Here is a 25691-nt window from a genome sequence, read left to right as displayed (position 1 = left end):
GAGACCTAGGACAGCAGTAGAGGATGGTCTAAGGCTTTGGGTCCCTGCACCCATTGTGGAGACCCCAAAGTTGTTCCTGGATCCTGTCTTTAGACTGGCTTAGCTCTGGCTGTAGTGGCCATTTGGGGAGTGAGCCAGTGGATGGAATATCTGTCTCTTCTCTCTGTAACTGACTTTCAAACAAAAACAAACAAGCAAAAAAACCCAAAACTGTCCTATGTAAATTAAACAGCTCACTATTGAATAGCCAGTGAGGAAGTAATAAAGAAAAAAAGTTACAATATTTCTTGGAAAAAACAATGGAAACCAGTGGAATGCAACAAAGAGTAAAATTTAGGGCCCTGCATGGTAGTCTAGTGGCTGAAGTCCTTGTCTTGCACGTGCTGGGTTCCCATATGGCCGCCGGTTCTAATCCCAGCAGCCCTGCTTCCCATTCAGCTCCCTGCCTGTGACGTGGGAAAGCAGTTGAGGATGGCCCAAAGCCGTGGGATCCTGCACCCATGTGGGAGACCTGGAGGAGGCTCTGGGCTCCTGGTTTGGGATTGGCACCGCTCTGGCTGCTGCGGCTGCCTGGGGAATAAATCAGGGGATGTAAGATTTTTCTCTCTGTTCCTCCTCCTCTATGTATATCTGACTTTCCAATAAAAATAAAAATAAAAAGCGTAAAGTTTATAGCAATTAATGCCTATTTCAAAAAATCATAATGACCTCAACATTTTTGTACTTCAAGGATGTGGGAAAGCAAGAATAAACCAAACTATAAATTAGAATAAATAATAACAAATGGAGCATAAATAAATGAAATAGACTAAAAATTTAAAAAATCAGTGATAGAGTTGGTTCTTTGAAATGATAAACAAAAGGGACAAACCCTTGGGTAGACTAAGTAAAAAAAAAAGACTCAAAATCAGAAAAGACACTGCAACTGTCACCACAGAAACATAGAAGATTACTAGAGATTTTTATAAACAACAGTGAAGTAATAATGGGATAACTTGAAAAAAATGGACAACACACAGCTTACCAAGACTGAATAATGAAGAAATAGAACGCCTAAACAGACTAAATGCTCCTAGCTGATTGGATCAGAAATAAATCTCCCACAATAGGGAAAAACTACTAAATTTTATGTTGAACCACAAAAGACCCTCAATACTCAAAGAAATCTTACGAAAAAAGAACAATGGCAGACACAGAACACTTTATACTACCTGACTTTAAAATATATTACAAAGATACAGTAATAAAACCGTCATGGTATTGTCATAAAAACAGATCTACGTACCAACTGAATAGGAGAGATCCTAGAAGAAAATCCACATGATCTACAACCAGCTAATCTTGGACAAAGCCCTGGTTGTTGTGATCATTTGGGAAGTGAATCAATGGATGGATGGAAGATTTCTCTCTCTTTCTCTCTCTCTCTCATCTCCCTCTCTGTAACTCCTTCACATAAATAAGTCTTTAAAAAGATACTAAAATGGACAAGCAATTTTTAGATCAGGCTCCCCAAAACACCATGACCAAAGCATGAAACTGACCAATAGGATTTCATCCAACAAAAAAGGCTTCTGCATAGTAAAGGGAACAATCATTAGAGCGAAGAAGCAGGGTATGTATGGAAAACATTGACAAGTTATACATCTATCAAGAACTGAATAAACAGAATATATAAGGAATTCAAACCAGTCAATAGGAAAAGACCCCAAATAATCCAAATATAACAGTAGATCTAAACAGAATTTCTCAAGGGAGGGCATAGAATGGCCAACAGGTTTATGAAAAAGATGCTTAATATAATTAATAGCTGGAAAATGGAAATCAAAACAACAAGAAGGCACCTCACTCCAGTCAGACTGACTATTATCAGGAATACAAAAGTAACACATATTAACAAGGCTGTGGAGGGAATGAAGCTCTTTGATACCACTGATGGGAATGTAGATTAGTAGGCTTACTTTGGAAAACAGTATGGAAGCTCCTGAAAAAAATTCAGAATAGAGCTAGTTATCATCCACCAATTCTTTAATTGGGCAAACAGAATCACTCTGTGGGGACCCAGCACAATAGCCTAGCAGCTAAATCCTCGCCTTGCATCCAGTAGGGTCTTGTATGGGCACAGGTTCATGCCCCAGCTGCTCCACTTTCCATCCAACTCCCTTCTTTTGACCTGGGAAAACAGCAGAGATGACCCAAAGCCTTGGGACCCTGCACCTGTTTGGGAGGTCTGGAATAAATTCCTGGCTCCTGGCTCCAGACTGGCTCAGTTCCAGCCATTGCGACCACTTAGGGAATGAACCAATGGATGGAAGATCTTTCTCTCTCTCTCTCTCTCTCTCTCTCTCTCTCTCTCTCTCTTGCTCTTCCTCTCTGTAAATCTGTCTTTCCAACAGAAATAAATAAATCTTAAAAAAAATCACTCTGTAGAAGAAACTTCTAGACTGCCATGCTTTCAGACAGTTTTATTCTCAGCAGGATGAAGTGGAAACACTAGGTGTCCACCAACTGCTGGAAGATAAATAAAATTTGGCATATAATTACATACTACCAAATGTAATTACTTAAGCACATACTATTTATGTAATGATACAATTACATAGACACAATACTACTTAGCCATCAAAGAATGAAATCTTAGCATTTGCAACAACATGAATAGAACTAGAGGTCATTATGTGAAGTGAAATAAGCCAGACTTAGAAAGACAAGTATCGTTCATGTGGAGTCTGAAAAGTTGGTATCATAGAAGTTAAAAGTGTAACAGTGGTCACCAGAGGCACAGGAGAGGGGGAGGTGAATGAACAGGTGCTAAGTTATAACTGCACAGGAGTAAGAAATTATGGTGTTCTATTGCACAGTGGATAATTACAGATAGTGATACTGTACTATATATTGCTCTATTAGAACAAAAAAGTTCCAAACTGTCCTGTGTGGACCCTAATTCCATGGTCACCGTGACCAGGTGCTCAGAAAGTATTTGCTGATTGAGTGAGAACATGCTAATAAATGTAATTCCTTGTGGCAGATTAGAGAATCAGGCCATTAAACTGCCTTGCACACAGGAATTTCTGAATAAATAGATAAACAATGCGCTATCATTCTTTTGATTTTGACATTTATTTCTGGTGCCTAGGAAAATGAGTGAACACAAATGCTGAGACAGGCCGACTAAGGTACTGCACAGCACAGGTGTGGGTTAGAAATACAGAAGCAAGCACACAAAGACACTCGAAGCCATTTGCTTTTCAGGAAAACCATCTTTGGCTGCTGAGTGCTGGCTGGTTGGATCCTAGGTGGGGAGTTAAGACTTCAACTTCTGCACTGGCTTCAACCCAGGGGTGAGGAGGTGGCGGCAAGAACAAAGGTTAGATTTTGTGAGGTGTAGTCATCTCCACAGTCTAACCTTTCAGAAAATAGAAATCTTCTGGCTTGTTCTTGAGGGAGATTTTGAATTAAATAAACATTTTGGAGGAAACGTGGAGCTCTAGACAGATGTTACACTGGATCTTCTGGAACCCACAAGTGGCTTCACATGTGGATGTAAGATGAGTTGGGACCTTCTGAGTATCAGCAAAGATAAGGGAAGGAAAGGGGGCCGTTGCTGTGCTCCCCGACTTTGGTAGAGGACAATGGCTTTGTAGTGAGGGGCGGGTTGGGAGGGACAAGGAGGCCTGGGCCTGATTACAGAACCCACGGGCTGTAAGCCCTCAGGTTGCTTGCCCGTTCCACTAGGCTCGGGTTATGAAATCCATTGGCCACACTGGTTACAGCTGAGAGAGGGGTGCATTTTGAATTGTTCATCCTCCAATTTCATGCTCCCACCTATTCTCTAAGCTGGATTTACTGAGCATTACACTAAGTCCTGTGGAGCTCTACAGGTGAGCACAACCAGACTCAGGTCTTGGTGCCACATAGCTGATTTAGCCAAGGAGACGGATATGAACCTGTATCACCCCAGAATAATGTGTGTTAGGTGCTTTCAAGCGAGGGGATATGGCTAAGGAATGGGGTTGAGCCTGCTCAGGAAACCTGCAGAAACTTTTTAAAGTGTGACTGGGGTGAGCTGCGAAGCATGAGCAAGGGTCAGGAGGGAAGAAAAGAATGTCCCAGCCAGGCACAGGCTGCCCAAAGGGCCCATGGTGGAGGTGAGCAAGGCAAGAATTAAGGACAGTGTAGCAGAAGACAGAGATGAGGAGAAGGTAGTATAGTGGGAAAAAATCGAAACCCATGCAGCATTGTTCCAAAATATGCATTTCCATGGGCTTTTTGGAAGACCCCCCATGCATTAACTTCAAAACGTCTAGCGCCAGCAGAAACTTCTCCTTTATTTCTACTTTCCTAAATGTTTTCTTTTTCCCCAAATGTTTTGAAGTTCCTTTGTATTGATGGAAAACACACAGGGAGATGAGGTGGCAAAGCAGGTAGGAGGCAAGCCCCAAGAAAGCGTTTCATGCTAGCCATGAAAAAGAAGGAAATTTTACCATTTGCGACAAATGGACACCACAATGTTCAGTGAAATAAGCTAGTTCCAAAAGGGCAAATATCATATGCTCTGATATAAGACAACTTTTACAATATACAAAAATAAACAGGTATATAGGGAAACATGTATACACACATATTCTCATAAATGAACTATATAACGGAGTCTAGCATATGGGGAAGTGAAGGATGGATTTCTACTGCTGAATAAAAGGAGGACTCCAATGAAACAAATATGCCTTGGCAGTGTGACATTGGACCTTCTACCTTTGCCTGTACCTACAATGCTGACAGCATTCCAACAGAATGTTAAACTTGTAACTGTTATTAAAGGACTATACTACTGTGATAATAGGGGGAGTGGGTGGGATGGTGTGATAGGAAGGTGGGGAAGAAGAATGCATGCTGGAAGAAGAAAAGGAGAGAGAACTTACTCCTGCAGGTTTACTTCTCAGATGCCTTGTTTTAGCCTGGAACTCAGTCCTAGGTGACAGGGACCCAAGAACTTGAGCTATGCCCTATAAATTCTAGGGTACATAGCAGCAAGAAACTCAATAAGCAGTCCACATGCTTGTCCCAAATAAAGTTTACAAAAATGCTTTGTGATAGATTTGAAAGTACCTTTGCCCTTTGGATTGCTACCTGTAACACGTAGCCTGCAATTACTCTCCGACCAGCATACTTCATACATCATCTCAAAGGATTCTCTAAGCAATCTATGAAAGAGGTACCAGTACAAAGTACTACTATTATAAAGCAAAAATCCAGGTAGAGAGAGGTTAAGTCACTGGCCCAATGCTGTCCAGCTACTGGATGTTTAGCCAGGATTTTAATTGCAGGTCAACTGACTGCAAAGTTAGTGGTCTTTCCATGGAGCCACACCACACAGAAATACAAAAGGAGTGAGTAGTTATAAATGCTAAGCAACACACATAAATTGGCAAGAGAATTTATGGAATAATCAGTATCCTGCTGATAAAACTGGTAATGTTGGACATGCCACAGAAATTTTATAACTTGATGTTAGTGGTCATGGAGTAGAGACCCAAATGAAGAGAGGGATGGAGCCATGTGGTTCTCTGGGGATGAACACTCAAGGCAGGGGAACTGTCACGTGTGAAGGCCCCAACATCGGAGTGAGCAGGAGAAACACAAAGAATCTTCTGTGGCTAGCAAGGAGTGAGAAGGAGATGAGGTGGAAAAGCTGGGTTGGTGGTCAGCACAGGACAGAGCAGAGATTTTATTGTGAATATGTAGAGAACTCAGGCTACCCAGCACAGCTGTCTTTTTGCTGACATTCCCTATCCTTGTAGTCTCTGGGCACAGCCCACCCCCTTCGCCTTCTGTCTCTTTAGTTTTCCTCCTCCTCACAGCTTCTTTCTCACTATCTCTGTCCTGTGCAGATCACCCGTCACTTCCCAGAGACCACAAGCTAACAAAAACGAATGCTACCGCCATCTGACTTATTTGGTAGCAATACCAGCAATTCTTCAAAAAAATCTTTCACCTAACTGGAGACTGGCAGTCCCTATGGTCCACTTTGGCCACACACAATGAAAGCTGCACAAAACCCTGAAAAATAGCAAGCCCTAAGGCCCTCACTTGAAAAGACAGCTGTGAAAATGCACAGCAGGGAGAGGCTGGAGGGGAGGACTCCCTGCACCTTGTGAGGGTACTTCTCAGAGAAAAAAACAGCAGCTGTGTTTACCATGGCAACCTCCAGCACCCTAGCGAGTTGACAGATTCCAGGCAGAATACAAAAGGAGAGTTGACTTCCTCTCTAAGAGGCTAAGAACAGAGAGAAGATGAGGTTGTCCAAAGGGAGGGAGAGGGAGGAAAGGATAAGGAGAGAACCTTCTGGAGAAGGACAGGAATGATTTTTAGCCACCCAGTAACCCTAGATTAAGTCTCATTGAGTTTATAGACCAATCTTTGGATGAATGCCCTTGTTTGTTTAGTTAATCAACACGGTCAACATTACGGGATCTTTTAAACAAAATTACCATCCAGTTAAACCCATGTTTGATCCATCTCTTTGCTGGTGTCTAGCTACAGATAACTGGGATTATTTTCTATTTAGACTGACAGGCTAATGATAGGGGCATGCAGTTGATTGTGGTCTAAGCCGTCAACTAAGAAGTGCATACCAGAACGCTCTGACCACCCCTTGGCACCAGCTTGGACCTTCATCAAACATCTCTTGAGCATCTACCATGTACTGGGAAGTTATTACATAACTAGCCTTAAGAAACTTAGGAGCAACTGATGCTACACAGCTCTCTACCCTTTCTCTTTGTTCACAACCCTCCTAGAAAGCTGACACCATGGCTGTTCAATTTTGAAAAGAGGAGAGCTCAAGTTTTAGGTGTTTTGGTACTTGAGGCTCGGTGGAAAATCTGGATGGATACCTTATTCCAGCTGGAGGCGTTAAATGGCAAATGACTAGGCAATCTTAGACATTTCAGACTCTAGTGTCATTCAAAAAAGTTGGCTTCCTTTAAGATACAACCTTTGTGATTCTCCAGGAACAATTACTGCAGATGTTTGCTAAAGGCCATAGCTCAGTGCACTGGAACTCACTCTGAGGGAAGAGGAGGCAAGTTACATTGAGAATGGGAGAGCCGTTGGGCCCTCTCTAGCTTAGGGAGCAGAGTAGCATCTCAGGCGACTGTCCCCTAGGAATAAGCAATGACTTCCCAAGAACTACGCGGAACAGTTTTAAAGGAAACCATGACCTCATCCCTAACTCCAGATGTTTTCCTTCTTAAAATCAGATCATCTCAGGAAATGCCAACAGCCTAGGTTTTCCTTCCCCCACCTTTTGCAAAAACAAAAACATAAAAGACATATCTTCACCCATCTCGAATTTTCTCAAGTGCCCAAGAACTCTTCTGGGAGGGACAACTGGATGTTACCTTTAATCAAGGCCCCACCAATACCCCCAGCCAGCTCATTATCATCTGCATTTCTAATAAAATTTTTTGACATTTATGTTTAATCATTTTTGTTGGAATCGTATGTTTATGTTGTTTCAGTGAATTGCATTCTATGTGTAATCAGAGCAACAATTAAATCCAGAAGAAAATTTTGAACTGTTACACTCATATATTCATTGCTGGGGGTTGGGGGAGTGGAGGGAATCTATACATATCGGTGCTTGTAGAAATGATCAAAAAAGCTTTTTACCATTCAGGGAAGTACAGTAAAAAAAAAACATACCAAAAGAAGAAAAAGCAGCAATATAAAGTTTCTGACTTTTAAAGAACTTGTCTACATAGTTCTTAATGGGTATTAGTGGGTATCCAGTTGCAATGGCATTTTAAATACCATCAGTTGCCTTTAAAGGATTCTGTAACAGTTTTATTTTAAATTGTAAATGTTTAAGCTATTCCTGAAATCACATGTTTTCTTGCAGTTATTAGTTATTATGACGGAAATGCTTAGTCGTCTTGTTAAAAATGCTCAAGCATGTGGCTTTCAGGATTCTTCTAAGGGCAGACCGGAGAAATCTAATGCATGATGTCAGAGTTTCGGAGTCACACTGAACTGGGCGTGGATCCTGGCTGAACCATTTACTAGTCATGTGGCATTGGATTATTGTTTTTCTCAGTGTGAATGCTCTTTTCTGTAATTTTAAGTATAGCAACTGGGTCAGTAGTGTGGCTGAGAGAAGTAACCATGGTGTTTGATGCCCACCACCTAACATTAGAAAGCCTGCTTTGTGCAAGGATTGTGCTAAGCAGTCTTCTATACTCCATGTTTCTCAGTCTTTACCACCACTTTACAAGGTAGGTACTAGTGTCATTTCCATATAACAGATATGAACCATGAAGCAAGAGAGGTCTTAGCAATTGCTAACGAGGTACAGTCACCCTTGAACTGGGCCAATCTGGCTCCATGCCCTATAATGGTTATTGTTATCAGTGTTAGCTTTAAAACACTGTCCACCCTGTGAGGTTGCCTGAGGAATATTACCTGCCTTGTTTTCTACTGAACAGCGGTTATAGCATCCCTCTCATCTGCCCAGGGAATTCAGCTATGATGACAGAACTTAGCAATGCTCAGGCAATGTGTCTAGTGGAATGATTGGTCACTGGGTAGCAATTAACTTCACTGAACAAAAAAATCCAGAAAGATCCCCTGGTTAGGAGATTTCCAAATAGTTCCTGGCCTCATTGTCATGAAAACCTTCAACACCACGGACACTCATCCAATTATCAAACCAACGTGGGGGTGTGGGCTGAGTCTGGCATTATATGTATCCATTATTAAAGGGTAATTCAGTGTAACAAACCAAATCGAGTATGTACAAAGACTGTCAAATAAAATAAACCACTAACAAATTAAATTACTTTCCATTTTCAGTGGGAAGAATGCCAGTCATTTTTCATTTTTTAAAATATGCATCTTAATTCCATTAAAAAACAACAGGAAAAGCAACATTCACAAGCCTCTTGTGTGCTCTACATAGAGGCTTGTTTCCTACAGACACATTTCTCCTGGCACTGCGGCATTGTCTCTCAGAGAATTAATGGAGCATTAAGCCTCACTCTGGTCAAAAATCCTGTTTTCTCCAAGGATGCGGTGGATAGGGTTCAAAAAGCAGGAGTGATAGGTTGGCTCCAGCCGACAGCGACACATCAGAGCTGTGTTCCCAGAACGAAACTGCCACTCAACAGCACCCCGCCAAAACCCCAGGGAATCCTATCCAAATAATATAATTTTTAGATTTCCCTGCTCACACCCGTCAACAGCCTCAATATGTCCCTAATTTCTTCTTTTAGTGGCTCTGTCATCTAGATTGAAATAAGCCTGAGAGGAAAAACCCCTTTGGACCAAATCAGGCTTCGTGCTTCAGGTTATTAAATATCTTAGATTATATCCTTTCATTTGACACATACTTATTAAGTGCCAATCACTGCACGGAGTGGTACGTGTCCAGAGTGAACAAAACAGATCACCTTATGGAACTTCAAGTCTAATAGGGAAGAAAGACAATGTCTCCAGATAAGTATATTGTTACGGACTGCCACAGATGCCATAAAGAGATGTGTTATTTCATGACAAGAAACAAGGTAGTCCTTAAAGCAGGTTAGGGAATTATTGGAAAAGGAGTGCAAACTACGTGTGCTCTATCCTCCAAGTCAGTGGTTTCCACCAAGGGCATTTTTGCAATTGTGCCAAATGTGAAGATATTTTTTGGTCTCCAAAGCTGAGGTTTTTGCTGGGATTAGTTGGCAGAAACAAAGGCCCTGTGATACCCTGCATAGTCCCCTGCCTCATGTGGCCAAAGATGTCAACAACTGCAAGACTGGGACCCTCAGCTCCTAAGCAAATCCTGATCGTTGAGTACACAGAAATATCAATTGTATCAAGTCTAGGATCCTTGGCAAGTAATACTAACTTCCATAACAGGTAGCCAGGCAGCAAAAAGTTCTAGTTCACCAAGCTATTTTTAAGAAGTATTTCATGTGCACAAACCTATGGGAAACACATACATGTATGACAGTCACATAAGGCTGACCCAGTCATTTCCATTTGTGAGATAGCACACAGCCCATAAAAACTGCCTAGGAAATGTATGTGTGCAGTATATATGCATATACATATACTTTAAACGCAACGCATCACAGGTAGTTTTGCACATGCGGTTTCCATGTTCTCAGTGTCTTTGACTTCTTAGGATACAGCTCCCTTCCTCTCAGAAGATGAATGATCTAATTACCAGCCCTTATAGCAGCTTGCAATTCTGCCACGTGTATTTTTCCCACAGTCACTTCCCTTTTCTGGCAAATCACTATTTCTCAAAGCATGCTTCCCTGGTCAATGTCTGACCTGTTTTTTCCCTAAAAGTTGCATGCTGTGTGACTCCAAAAGAAGAGTGACACCTTCAAATACCCCAGTAGAGGAACATCTCAATTAACATTTACAGCTAGGAAAGGAGTGGAATAGAGACAAGCATGGGTCATTGTTTGTTGATCGCATTAAATCACAAAATAGTTTTTGCTTTTCTATTGCTATTGATGAAGGAATTTCTAGAAAATATTAATAACTTTCTTCTACCATTGCTCAGGGTAACATCAATGGACCTATGATGACTACTGATAAATAAGATCTCAGGAGTTGTCACACATGTTGTCATTTATTACTGTGAAATGTGCAGAAGATAAATATGTTATTAACATTAAGAAGCCTGAGCTGTTTGAGCAGAAATTGACATTAAAAAAGGCATGGGTGTCTAAAAAGATGTATTTGTAAGAACTACAATACCATGGCCTTTCAAATATGTAAACAATACTACATATAAAATAACAAACACACACAGTTACGTGCACCCACACACTTAAACCATGTTAGTTCTGCTTCCCACCAACAGATGGTGGTAGTGATACTAGTAACAATTGCACCAGAAAAATTAGGAATAATTTAATTTCTGAATGCCCTTTCAAGGCTGCATTCTGATTTTGAATCCTGACTATATATTAGAACCAAACAAGGCCACTTGTTAACAACTGAGGCTTGCGTGCCACTGCTGTCAGTTCTGTCATACTGTCTTTGACGGGGAACTCAGCTCCTGGTGTTTTGAAAACATCTGAAATAACTAATACCTAAACACAAGGCCAAGAGCCAACGGAAAGGTCTCCACATATCACATAGTTAATAGTTTTAAAATATGAGGTTATATGGGTTTAACATTCTCCCCCAGTTCTATACTGACAGTTTTTTTAAAATGTTAAGTAATTTAAATAAAAGCAACACTGTAATTATTATTATGAACACACAAAAAAGGAAACAATTTATAGAAGATAAAAATCACATGAAAAGGCTTACCATTCATAATATAAAAAAAAATTTCTGAAAAATGATAAAGAGCCCAAAGCAATGGACCAAAAAATACAGAGAACTTATAGGGAGGACAAAGTGAACACTCTAAAGTTTTATAAAAATCAGTCCAATGTTATTAGTAGTCCGGGGGATGCAAATGAAGATTTAGACATTTTTTAAAATTAGGTCATCTTATAATCTTAATTTACAAAGAATCTATGGCAATTACTGAAGTCTGATTACTGGCAATTAATCCACTTAAGTTCCTCACTATTTTGTGGAGTAGGTGTTCACATCACCCTCTGTTTATAGCTGCATATAAGTGAGAAAGACAGTGATGCTGTGCTTTAGCTTGAAGCACGTAGCAGGTGTCTGCTGGGCTATGCCAGGTACTCAGCATTTTAGCCGAGTGTCCTCTTTACCACTGTGGCATGCAGTATTACGGATGGATGGGTGAGGAGGAAAATGAGGGGTAACAATCTATCCTGGAGTTCACCTGAAGGATGGGCTTTGTTCTTGAGTGTACACACGACAGTACGATTTTCACAAGCTTATCTGGACATAGTTATTAAAGGTACATCTGAAATGGAACATGGAACTTGGCAAGCTCTTGGGAACCTAGGAAAAATTGCTGTGTGTGTGTGTGTATTTTCCCTGCTTCTTTCTCTTAGGTTATCTGGTCACTATTTCTCTATATAAGCCAGGCCCGCATCTCTTTCCTAGTAACTTCATTTGTGTACCTGTTTGAACATGGCTTTGAATCAATCACTGCAGCCTTGCATCTGATATATTCATCAATTTCTTAAAGAAGAGAGGGAAACCGCTCAGCTGGAAATAGAGTAGGAAGAATGGAAGAGATTCCTCCAATGTGGTCTCAACCTTGTCATGAGATACACTCATGACCACCTTTTCCCTAAGACATTACCTTGCTCCATTAAGCCACCCACCACACCTTCCCTTTGTCTTTGTGATCCTGATTGATAGTTATCAGATATTCATATCCTCCTTTCCTTGTAGGTACCAAATCTAGTGGAGAATAATCTGAGATTTTTAAGGGTCCCAAGAAAAAAGATGAATTCTTTAGCTTCCTCCTCCCCAGGTACTGTTTTGACAACCTTTCTGGACTCATTTTCTAACTCACCTTTCTAGTGTTTTAATTTAGATTTCCTAAGTGTCTTTTTCAATGGGCGTCTAGTACAATCAGTCATCACTTCCTGGATAGAAGCTTTAGTTTGGAATGCTGTTATAATGGCCTTTCAATCTTCCTCTTGCTGTGGGCTCATATTTAACTGTCTCAATTTTTTCTCTCTTTTCTGCTTATCTTAGTTCTCCTTTCCCACAGCAATCCCATCCTTTAGAACTAGAATCTGAAACCATGGAAGAGTGAGTTAATCCTGAACTCAGTACCGCTGTGAGATCACTTCTGGGATGACAGACACACAATTCTGGGAGATTTGGCCCTATCTGGTTGTATGGACACTTTCATATTTTAAGTCACTAAGACCCTGAGATCTTCCACACTCTGTGTTGTCACACTCTGGATTGACAGAATTCTCTCTCCATTTGCAGCAGCACCATGCTTCGTCCTTTTAGAAATCCATAGCTAACCTACTTTTGTCATGTTTCCAATGTTGTCACCCCATGTTCCAATTCATCTCTAACCTGCTCTTTGCCCTCTAGTTCTGTGAAATGCGAGCCCGTAGAATGGTGACAAGCAGGAGGAATGGGAGGAGGCTACACTTCCATGAATTCCCACTAAGTGCACCAATATGAATCGTTTCTCCAAAAGCCATCACTGAAGACTTCTCTGAAGCCAAAAGTACTGAGACTTGCAGAAAGGACAGGAAAATTTGCAAGGAAAAGAAACCTAAACCACAAAGGGCAAAGATGACAAATGTGCAGCTCATTTAAAAATCACTGTAGTCGAACATCAAATTACTGTAACTGGCTATTACCTGTTTTATATTCTATTCAGTCCATGTTTTGCCTCTAATCTACCAGTAATTATATGCTGAAAGGCATCACATATGCATTTAATACGTGAACTCAACTATGTTTGTTCAGCATAATCAGAAGAAAGAAGGGGAACAAATGTAAAAAATGTTGACTATTGTGACCAACTGCATCTCACTAACGGGCAGAGTCCCCTAGGTGAGTGTGGGCGGGGCACAGGAGAAGCCTGCTCTTTCCTCATGCATTTTGACTTCTCAGAACTTGATGTGTTAAATGAACTACTGAGCTCACAGCAGCGTGTGCTTCCTGCTGGTCCTCCACAGTGTTGGTGTTGCTCTGTATTACTCATTACTCTTCACAGCCTCTGTATTTCCACATGTATACTATTCTGTGTAGAATATACACACTATGTATGCTGTATCTTACAGGAGATTTATGAGATACTGCATGGTTATTTTTGACCTAGGCTGGCTCCTGCTTTATGGAATGACATTGGAACCCAGTTGCTACAAAACTGCCACTTTACTGACCCTTTTCCAAATAGCCACTGCTTCTCCTTGGCCCTACTATCCCGCCTCCTTCAAATGTCACAGCAGGCCTGCCTGGTTGACACTATAGTTTTACACATTCTAAAGGACCAAAGCTCAATGATGTCATGGTGTGTCAAACACCAGCAGGAAAAAGAAGGCTATCTTTAGACTTGTCTCTTGAGTGAACTCAGTGGCAAGAACATAAGCAATCAATGTCCCTGATGCTATGATGTTTTGTATCCTTTTAGACCACGGAAAAATGTAGTAGCAAGATTTTCAAGCAGGAAAAAACTCAGGGGACTCAGTATTTGGTAGCTTCTACTAGAGCCTAAGCCCATGGCACGGCTGCCTGCTGTCTTTCCCATTGTACTCCTGGTACCCACAGCAGCCCAGATGGTATACGCCCAGCAACTGCTTGTTGAATGAATAGAAAAAAAAATATTAACAAGAAAGGAAACTGGAGACTTTTTGAGTCAGCGGTCTATAAGCTTGATATTCATTCACATTGTTGCAGAGATCTTAAAGAGAAATACAAAAACACAGATAATCTCCTGGACCTATGCTTTGAGATGCTAACTCCAAGTGGTCTGAAGTAACGCATGGTATCTTTTTTTAAATTTTATGACACAGTTTAACAGGCACTGGGGCCTCCCCTTCCCATTGTTCTCATTGGCAGTCTGGTGGACCTCTGAGGGTATACAAAGACACCTCTTGTAAGACTGGACAGAAGGCCTGGTATCTTGATAAAGACTCCCCCAAATAACTGAGGGGGAGTTAGAATAGCACTTGTAAAACCTCAGTCTATTTAGTTGCCCCTTCATTTTTTATTTATTTGTTTTTAAGCATTCATATATTTACTTGAAAGAGATTTAGAGAGAGTGGGAAAGGGAAGGGGGGGGGAAGAAGGGGGACAGAGAGAGACAGACACACACAGAGAGAGATATCTTCTATCTACTGGTTCATTACCCAAATGCCTAGGAAAGCAAAGGAAAATGACCCAAGTGGTTGAACACCTGCCATTCATTTTGGAGACACCAAGGAAGGTCCTGGCTCTCAAAGCCATTTGGGGAGTGAAACAGCAGATGGAAGATTTCAATTTCTGACTTTCAAGTCAGTAAATCTTTAAAAATATAACAAATCAAAATTTGTGTTAGGAGATGGGTTAAAGTATTAACATCAAAGAAAGATTGGACTCGATATAATCAGAATGATTTACAAAGCAACTGAGAAGGGACTCACTTCCTAGGTGATGTGATCTCATGGTACTTAAAGGTGTGTCTCATGCCACCAGAAACACACCAGACTTCAGGAAGTGCAGTGACAGGCAAAGGTGGTGAGCACTGTACCTGGGATACATGAGGTGGTTATTATAAAGGTTGATTTCACATAGGTACAGAAAATCTACTTTCCATAAGGCAAAACATTACTCCTCGGGGGTAGGACAACCAGTCAATGTCTGGTCCTTGGCTTGTTCGATATTATTTCAAGTCTCTTTCTCTAGTTGGAAACTCCTCCATGGTCAGTGTGAAGTGTTATTTGCATAAATAGCACGGGGGATTCCTGGCTGGACACAGATGGCCTCTTTCCTCCACCTGCAGCTCCAGCTCCCACATCCAGCCAAGCTTGGCGCACTGTGTCTTGTACATCAGTTTCCCATCTTCATGATATCCAATGCATGCCGCGGGCTTGCATCTGCCACTCCATTAAGCACGTTACCCTAACTCAGCTAATCCTCACAAGCACCTGTGATGTTAAGTTGCTTTCTCACGTGAGAGGGCCAAGGCACCACTCTGGTGCAAAGTATTATCTGTCCCTCATTGGCTGATTTGCTGACTGTTTACTAGGGGTGGTTTAAATCCCATTTCCTTATCCTGGTGTGATCTGAAGAGCAGCACGTGACTCCAGTGGTGTTTTCATTAGCTTCTGGTCATTAAAGACGAAAACGTAGAGAATAGGAGGCAAATACAAATGGACTGAGAATTAAGTGAAATGATAAGCAAAACAAAGGGAGACTAAAAGGGAGATTTCACTGGAGGTTAAGAGAAAAACTAATGAGCTCTCTTTTAAACACAAAAGAAGCCTTGAAGTGCTGAAGGAGGAAGCCAGGCGGGGCTTGGCAGGGGGTAATTTATTGATCCACAACTGAGGACATTGTCCCCCCCCACTCTCTCATCCCACCCCCACACCCCCACACACAAAAAGCAGGAAATTATTTGCTGCAGTTTTCACCAAGAGAGACATCCAAGGAGGCAAGAGATGCAAATTTCCCAGGGGAAGCAAATTATGAAGCCAGGTTCTTGTTTTCTAGTCCTCAAAAGGAAAAGCCTTGGCTTTGATGTTGAGCAAGGATCAGATCCCACCATAATGGGCCCTCCCTACTGACAGTTGGCTGACTCAGGGTGAAGGAAACACGGACCAAATATTTTGGAGTCTTGACCTGAGTCAGAGAAGTTGGAGATTGCTCAGGGAAGGGATTTGTGGATGTTCCTGGAGGAAGAGGCAGAGTCTGGGACTGAATGCATAGGAAGAACTGCTGGGAAAGGTGTGTCTGTGGTGGGAAGGGTTTGGGGGAGGGTGTTCCAAGACAGAGGGAGGGAGCAGAATTGATCCACACGTTCCAGATGAAATCACACAGGCCAGAAACAAAGGTGAATCAAGAAAGAAGAGAATGGGAACCGGACTAAGGTTTGGCTCCTAAATTAAGGTGGCAGCCCCACCTTCCCTGCACAGATGCAGTGGGTGCAGCCACTCTGAGTGTTCACTGGACACTAAATTTTTTGGTTGATTTCCAAGTTTTTCTAAGAATCTCCCCCATTATCTACTTTTTCCTCTATGAGTTCTCTCTAGCTTAAGATGACATTCTATTCTTGATGTATTTATAGGTATTCACACTTTATTTTGCTCTTGAATTATAGAAAAGGAGATAAATCCCTACCTTGAATGTAAGGAGGCATTTTCATTTTTTTTAGATGGAGAATTAGGCAAGCTAAGTTTGCAGACTGTATGAAATTTCCATTTCTCAACATACACAGCGCTTGCAAACGCTTCTGCTCATACATTTGTGTGTGTGCTCCCCAGAAGGGAGCATTGCCAAGAAGGCTCATGTGCCTGAGTTATGGGGTTTTCCTTGTGATAATCAGCAAGAATTATGCAAAGGCACAGTGTTGTTATCAAACACAAATAGACGGTGATCTAATTCTACCAGGTAATTCAGCTTGGCATGTCTCTCCACAATCTCTCTTACCACAGATGCTGGAAGCATGATTTCTATAGGAAAGCAGAAGCAATCCAATTAAGAGAAAAAAAAAAATTCTAGAAAGTCAATCCTAGTATTCAATATTGTACTTTGGTTTGCAAATGTTAAGTGCATTAGTAATGAGCTTGGATTGGAAAAAAATACACACATTTTTCTTAGTGGTCAAGACAGAAGAGAAAAATGTAAGAACATTCTTTTATTTTTATTTAAGGTGACTTACTTAGATGGTTTTATTCATTGCTACTGACAATTTCAGCAGAGACTCAAATATCCATTGGTGATCCTTCAACCCAGGGAAATAAACTGCCTCAGGTAGAGAACTCTGCATTTTGGGTGGCTGACAGGTGGTTAGATGCCGAGGCAAAGACTCTAAAGGAAAGTTTGCACCCAGAGTCCTCAGTTGGCTTTGCACGGGCCTCCAGGTAGCACGTTAGTGGTCATTCACCTGAGAGCCTGTGGCAACCCTTCCTCCCCGCAATCCCAACATATGCATGAGTTTCTCTTAAGCACATAACCTTCTTAGCTCAGGAAGAATAAGAACGTTTGCTGTTGTTTCAAAAGCAGGCATTTGGTTAGAACTCACAAATCTCTACTGATCCACAGAGATCCAATTTGCTTTCTATTCCCACCTGATCTGCACTTACTCATCTTATAGTGAATCTTTCATGGGAAGTTCCTGTTGGTCCATAATGTGAACTTTCACTAAAGAGTCTTAAAGATTGGGGACAGTGTGGCTCAAGCAAGAAACTCTAGCCATACAGCCAAATTCTCTCTCTTCTGTGCCATCCTGTTTTGGTGCTTGGAGCTTGCTACCAATTACTGAATGGTTAGTAAAAAGGCACAGTGAATTTTCAAGTATTTAACGTGGTAACAAATCCCACAAGGTAGACTCTTATACCATTCTCACTTCACTGATGGCAGAACTGGTATTTTGAGAGCTTAACTAAATGACTCAAAATCATAGAAAGACAGAGCTGGGATATGAACCTGCATCTGCTCAGCCAAAGTCTTTTAACTGCTACCTTTAACTAGCTAAGTTCCACTGTGAGCTTCTACAAGAAGCCAAGGAAAAGTACAAGTAACCTTATATTGCTCCCGGTAGTGAGAGCACTTGGCTCACAAATCTCGAGCTGACAGGCAAATGCTTTCCATTATTTAAAAATATCCATGTGACTCATGCTCAGCTCACAACATCTCTCTGCGTACAGCCCTGACTAGCATTTTGAATTGGTCCACTTACAATATATGCATTTCTGTCCCAGGTTCTGAAGAATTTTAACTAGCAGCCATTTGGGTTGTGCTGTAAACTCGAGGATAATCTTTTCCTTTAAAATACACAATGTAGGAAAGCAGAGAGGCTCCCTCCATCATGGGCAGTGGAAATAGCTGAGCTGGACACATCCAGGCTTTGATGCGGGTACCCCTTAACAGACATCCTAGTCCCTAGCTCCAGGGATCGAGTCTGTGCCTCCAAGTGCTGTCTAAAGCTACTCAGGAGAGACACAGGACCCAGTGTTTCTCGAGGAGTGCTTAGTCATTTACTTAGGACTGGGTCCTGTCCAAATAGAATCTTCCAGAGTCTCACATTCTGTTAGCTATTTGGTATTTTACCCAAGACTAAAATGCAAAGATAATTTGGGCATGGTTCAGTTAAGTTAGCTTTTAAATATGTATCAAAAAATCATTGGATTTTTCTGGATTTCTCACAATCTATTTTCAGTTTCATGATTTTTTTTTAATGCCTTGAGAAATTCCGATAGACTGGTGGGATATCAGGTTAGGCACAGTTGGCCTATTTCTGAGGTTTTGGCCAACTGAATGAAAGAAAGGGAAAGGGCAACAGCCACCACTGTGGTTTTGATGGCGATTACACAGGGGTGGGGGACAATCCAGGCTCAGACGCATAGCAAGTGCAACACCGAGCATACTCCCCCTTTGCAGTCAGGGAAAGCCTTCCTAGCAGCTATTGTTAGATTAGCAGTCAAAGTTGTTAGTAAATGCCAGAGAAACAAAATTTCCCTTTCCTGGAGCCAGGGGCATTTGTCTCTGTCGTTCCTCTGGGCGTAGGGCTCTGTTTTCTTTGCATGGATAGCAGAGCAGATCCTGTTTTGGAGGCAAGCAGGGGTTCTTTTCTATGGTTCTGCACTGCTAACCAACCTCAGTAACTTCTTTCTCTCTCTCTGGGCCAATGTTTGCAAGGAAAATTGAGGTAATGATTTATATGTTGTAAGCGATTCTGACAGGGGCACTCTATCTTGGCTTCCTCCAGCCCCAGGACTAATCGGAAGCTTATCTTTTCCTTTGTGTAATAGGGAGCTGTCACGTTCTATGACCTTCCAAACAATTCAATCACTCTTGGGACAATTCACCTTGTAGGGAGGACGCCTTCATATTGGAGAGGCTTGGTGGAGGCCATGCCCTGACATGTGTCAAAACAGTGGCAGTCAGGGGGCTAGAGGATAACATGGCCAAACTGACAAAATGCCAGGTACTTTCTAAACTAAACTCTTCCTAAGCACCAGGAACTGTCTAGGTTGTGCTTCCAGTTCTTGCATCTTGGTGGACACATCATGTTTTAAGTATACGGCATGCTGTAATCTAGACAAAGAAGAACTATAAACAAATAAATGCAAGTCCACCTGTGCAGTGAAGGGAGGGCTTGTGTTGACACTGGGGAAAAACAACAGTTCTACAATACATACAATATCCAACATGGTTGGGACATATCCTGACTTGTCAGCTGTGTCCTGTTGATAGTACCTACCACCTGCTCTGCCCTCCACACTGCAAGCACTTTGGCCTTCTTTCCAGCCTAGGTTCTCCTGGGCTGCTTCACACTTAAGACCTTTGCCCTTGCTACTTCTTTTGCCTTCCTGTTCCCCTGTGTATTGATCACCTTCTTCAGTTCAAGTATCTATTGCCTAAGAAATCATCCTGGATCCTCTCTAAGTGGAACAAATTCTCCTCACCATCTCTTCCCCTCCATGACCCTAGTGCAACATCAGAGCACGCACTTTATGCTGCTTCCAATGAAGAGTCTGCAAGCTCTATGAGGCCAGGGCCAAAACATGTGTTCTACCCGAGGTTCAGTACCTGGCACACAGAAGGTGCTTAAGAAGTGCTTGGAAAATTAATAAAAACGTGAATGGACAAGAAACCTGGGTGGTGCCTTTGTGCTTAACTGGCTTGAACACCAAATTGTTCCAGGACAGAGTTCGTCGGGACTGATGAGTCAGTGGTCTGTGTAACTGCCCACAGCGATGACTTGACTGTGGGCATGAACAATAGCATTCAGACACATCTCTGTTTCATTACTTTTGTCTATTTCTAATCTTGTCACTCCTGAACTCCTGCCCTGTTGTCTGTATTGTATCATATGTTTGTCTATAGGATGCTTTTCTCATATTCTAATAGAATCTAAAGAGCAATGATTTTTAAAAATCAACCTTGTGGAAATTTCAAGTTTGGTATTGGACTTGCTAGGTAACTGGATGTTGTTTTCACTGTGTGTCTGGATGTCATGGCATTACATAGGCAGTGTCCTTATCTAGTTGAAGGCTGTGGAATTCTCAGTCCCTGGAAAGAGTGAGCATAGAAAGATCTCAAGGCCAAATAGGAAGTGCTGAGAAAGAACTCAGTTTCACATACACAGGACTGTCACATAGGGCCTGACACTTGAAGCGTTTATTTTTCTAAGTAAAAGCTTGAAGCTCCCTGGGTTTTAAGCTCTGTGAGAGCAGGAAGCATACAGCCCCATCATGGCAGTGAGTGTGGAAACTTCCTTTTTATGTACAGCAGATGACCTAGAAGGTTAGACAGATGAAAACACTTGCCAACAATGATGGTTTTTCCATCGGCTAATGTGGAATTTCTGATTCAAGAAGTCTGAAAGTAGGATAACGCTCTGTTGGCCTTGATGGCAAAAACCCTTGCTGCTGGGAGGCCAGATCCCACAGTGGTTAGAAGCAAGGAGTGAACTCGGGTTCTGTCACTTACTTGCAGAGTCATCTTGTATAAATTACTTCCTCCACAGGCCCATCTGTGAAACAGTGATAATGATGATTTGTTAACAATGCTAATAATGGGGTTAGCATGAGGATTACACAAGTGTGTAGACTGCCTGGTACAGAAGGTGAAGTGTCAGGTGCACATGAGCTCTGGGTCAGTGCTTGTGGATTTCCATGTCCAGAGGAGGGAACTCTATGAAGCACCCATCACCCTCAGGTAGCTCTGTGACCAAAAGGTGAACAGAGGAGAAAGGCCACCAGGGCTAACTCCTGTTCACCAACCTAATCCTCTCAGTCAGCGCTTCCCCAAATGAGTTCTGTGGCTGTACTACACAAAGAAGCAGGTTGATGGACTGCTAGCTACTGGTCCATGACAAGATAAAGGAGTTCAAGCCCGAACTAGTACATTGCTTCATCCATTGAGGAGGTTTGACGATGGGAAATGAAAACGTCATGTGAACTGTGCAAAGGCTTGGTGACACAGATGACTCATCTGCTAGTGCAAGTTCCTTATCGCATCGTGCACTGGCAAGGGCCAAGGGCCACAGGTAGAAGAGTAATCCCCCGAACTGATAAAGGTTCTCCAGGTCAGGTAAGCTTTGTAGAAAATCCTGCATGCTTTATCTTTTTCTTAGATACTGCATATGAGGACACTAAACTCTCCAGAATCCCTACAGTGAATATATTTGCTTACATACATAGGAGCAAGTTTTTCAAATTTCTTAAGGAATATTTGTGTGCGTGTGTGTATGTATCCCAGGGCCTTTGAATATACTTTTTTGGCAAGGAAAATAATCTCATTTGATCACAATGACAAATTATCAGTGTGACCCACCTTCTTCCATCCAAACACTAACACCTTTCCGATCAAAAATTCTTTTCCTTGTGGTTCAACAATTCTAGGGGAACAAGGAAATAATCTTCTTGCTGAACACAATGTATTTTAACATAAAACTAACTCTGAAAAAGTTCCTTTATGCACCAAAGAAAAGAAAATGTCTTGCTCTCTATCCCCAGTTTGTTCTCAGATATGACTCTTTTTGGAGACTGGTGGATGCTTCAAGGCCTGCTGCACTTGAGGAGTTCAGCAGAGTGCCACCCGCTAGTTCCTATTACACTCAGGAAGCCACAGAGAGTTTGCAGAGGGCTCCGGAGGAAAAAGACAAAGGAAACTCAATCCTAAACCAGATAAAGGATTCTGCTTACATGTTGCAGTTATGTTGCATCTAATTACTACATGATAAATTCAACGTAACGAAGGTATCTTTGAGATGAAAGAAAATAGCTTATCATCAGCAAACATACTCTGAACCCAAGGCAGCTTAGAAAAACCTGTGCACGCACTTGAAGCATAATAGATTGCTGGACCTCATATGGAATGTCTTTGAACTTTTCAATGTTGTTTTCAGACTTTCTGAAACTCCTGGTCCCCAGATGAAAGGCAAGATGAGAAAGGAGAAAAGTCAATAGCTTTTTATTGAGCATCTATGATTGGCAAAGAATCACACTAGGCACCTCAGCAAGTTACTTTATCAGACTGTCCTTGGCAAGATATAATTATTTTCATTTTATAGATGATGGCTGAGGGCTCAGCAGAGAACTAGCCCTTTCTTGGAGACTCAATATCATCAACATGTTTATAGCACAGACCTTGGAACCAGAATGAACCTGGTGAAAAACACGACTGTACAGCTTACTAACTATAAAATCAGGCAAGTCACTTCTGCTCCTGGAATGACATGTGATCAAGTGTGAAGTAGTGGTGATAAAAGCACTGATCCACAGGTCTGCTCTGAACATCAACAACACAACACTTCTCCCTGTTTAGCAAAGGCCTAGCACAGGCTACTTATTTAACCAATGTCCTCAACCTTGAATCTCTGACAGTATCCTAGCCACTGGATGGGCTGTCTCGGTGATGCTACCAGAAATGAAAATGGGAGAAGGACTCAAGTTGTAAAAACAACAACAAACAAACATACAAACAAACAAACCAGTAATGGGTCACATACAAGCAATACCAGCATGAGCTATGTTAAAGAGGAGGCCAAGAGATGGGGAAAGAGAGAAAAGGATGCATTTAAAAACACCAAATCAGAAAATCTCCACATAGTAGAGATTGCTATGCTGAGGACTTTCCAACTCAGTTCATCTGCAGAACTGCCTGGGTGACTGTAGGAAATATGAGCAGATGCCTTGGTCCTCCTCCAGGAGATCCTGACTCAGCCAGCTGGGGAAGACCTGAATGCTCTGCAGTCTGAGGCTCGCCCGGGTTTGGTAAGCTGTGACCTAGGGCCACCAATCCTTCCTGTCCTGCCTCCACTCTGAACAAAACAGAAACCAAGCTGTGTGGAAAGGTTCTGCAGCTTCTCTAGTTTCCATGACATTGCTGTTCATCAGCCCCTGCCCAACACATGCACCCAGCTTCCCCTGAACTCACAGGTGCACACACCAGACATTCTGTTTTAATACAGGCAGAAAAGTGGCATGGGTTTTGGACTCCTAAGACACAAATTCAAGTCCAAGCAATACTGCTGACTAGCCATCTGACTTTACAAGATTCTTAGTCTTCCTAGCTATAGGTACCACACAGCTAAAATGAACATTTCTGGTACCTATATTACAAGCTTCTTTTGAAGACTACATTACCCAATGTATGCAAAATGCTGTTGGAACACAGCAAATGCTCAATAAATGCTAGCTGTACTTACCATTCCAATTGAATTAGCTCCTTTGGCTAACATTGAGCATAATTAACACCATCTCTTTGCACATCAGTCAAAGAAATGAGCCAACATAGTGGAGCAGGGACATCTACACTCTTCCCTTTGCAAGAGACGAGATGTATTCAAACACAAAAGCTTGCCTGTGGGTAGTGCCTGAGGTTCCTGTGGAGTGCTTTCTGGCCCCATGACTGAAGCCCCATGACACAGACAGACACAATCAGATAATGATGGCAATCAATAATGATAACAGAAATTATTATTTATTTTCATAAACACAGCGTATGTGCATCCTGCTGTGTTACACACATCAGATGCCAGTACTCACTTTTGGGGCAGTCAATCAATGAGAAATCTCAATATCCACTCTCTGAGGCAGGAGGGGGAAGCTGGAGCAAGGGTTGAGCAATTACCCACACCACAGTGACACATTCACCAAGTTAATCTAATCCAGGGGGCCATCCGGGTGCCATTGCGAGCTTGTGAATATGGAATAGTCTTGATTGATTTTTCACCACAGTAGCTAAACACTCCATTGTTATTTGCAACAAATATAAGGAAAGATGAACCTATGAAATGGTGGAATATTAAGGCCCCAGAGCAGCAATAAATCAGAAAATGAAGTAAAAAAAAGATTAAAAATGGTTTGAGAAAGGCTGCATCTGTGTCTTGAGAGGCTGTGGTTATCAAAACATGAACCCAAAATTAAAACCCGGGGCAGTGAAAACCCATCAGGTCTCAACCAATAATTTGCCCTCTAACTGGTCTGAGGCTGCTCATCCTCCTGGAGCGAGTATGACCATGAAGGCAGCAAAACAAATCAAACACCCCCAGCAGTGTGTGTGTGCAGGGAGTGCTCAATCCATCCTCCTTTGCTCACTCTGAACCAGGTACCTGTCTCAGCTGCCCTTTTAAAACAGGACAAAGACATTCACATCCTAGGAAGAAGAACATGGCCGTGTACACCTGCTAGATTCTCCACATCCTTGGGAGCATCCTATGAGACCCCTGTGTGAAAGTCAACTACTCCTTGAGATGCATCTGGAAGACACCTTCCTGATCCTCTGTCTCCCTCTTCTGTGCTTTGTTTGGGTCATTTCCTCTTACTGAGTACTTCTTAAAGCATGGCACAGGGACTATGTCAGCAGGAATACCTGTAGGCCTTCCTGGAGGGATGTTAAAAGTGTCAATTCTTGGGACCATTATGATAGCCTAGTGGCTAACTCCTTGTTTTGCATGCCCTGGGATCCCGTATAGGTGTCAGTTCGTGTCCTGACTGCTCCACTTCCCTTCCAGCTCTCTGCCTGTGTGCTGCAAAAGCAGTTGAGGATGGCCCAAAGCCTTGGGATCCTGCATCCATGTGGGAGACCCTGAAGAATCTCCTAATTCCTGGCTTTGGATTAGCTCAGTTCTGGACATTGTGGACAGAAGATCTTTCTGTAAATCTGACTTTGTAATAAAATAATTTATCTCAAAAATGTCAATTCTCGGGGTTCAATGAAAGCTTTCCATATAAAATCCCTAGTAATTATGGCAGTGGTTGCAGGAAGCACATTACAGTTTGAGAATCATTAATTAAACTGATTTCAGGTTGCAGTCATGAGCCACTGTATCCAGCCTGGCTCCTAAGAACAATCCCTATATATTTTACTCATTTGCATAAATCCCTTGTATAACATGTACTTCATGCAGGGTCTGGTGTATAGTAGATATTCCATAAATGGGATAAAATGCTTCAAGAAGTCTTTCATGTTGGATGTGCTCATTCTTGTTGTGGTCTAAACTGAGAGTGATGCCACCAAGAGTCTGAGTTATGGTGAAGGACAGGAATTCTGAAATCCAACAAGTTTAGGCTCTATCCTTGACCTTGCCTCTTACTATATGCAAGGCCTTAAACTGATACTTATCTCTCTCA

The 25691-nt window shown here is 42.0% G+C and overlaps 1 protein-coding gene across 3 annotated transcripts in view; it reads right to left on the bottom strand.

Moving 5' to 3' along the window:
- Positions 1-25691, bottom strand: part of PPP2R2B (protein phosphatase 2 regulatory subunit Bbeta) — a 391000-nt gene that overhangs the window by 54860 nt on the left and 310449 nt on the right. The gene's annotated exons all lie outside the window — the stretch shown is intronic.

The sequence above is a fragment of the Ochotona curzoniae genome, unplaced genomic scaffold (assembly GCF_017591425.1).
Source record: "Ochotona curzoniae isolate NIBS_2020 unplaced genomic scaffold, NIBS_Ocur_1.0 contig_1, whole genome shotgun sequence".
Lineage (NCBI taxonomy): Eukaryota > Metazoa > Chordata > Mammalia > Lagomorpha > Ochotonidae > Ochotona > Ochotona curzoniae.
This window is presented reverse-complemented; position numbering and strand designations above follow the sequence as displayed.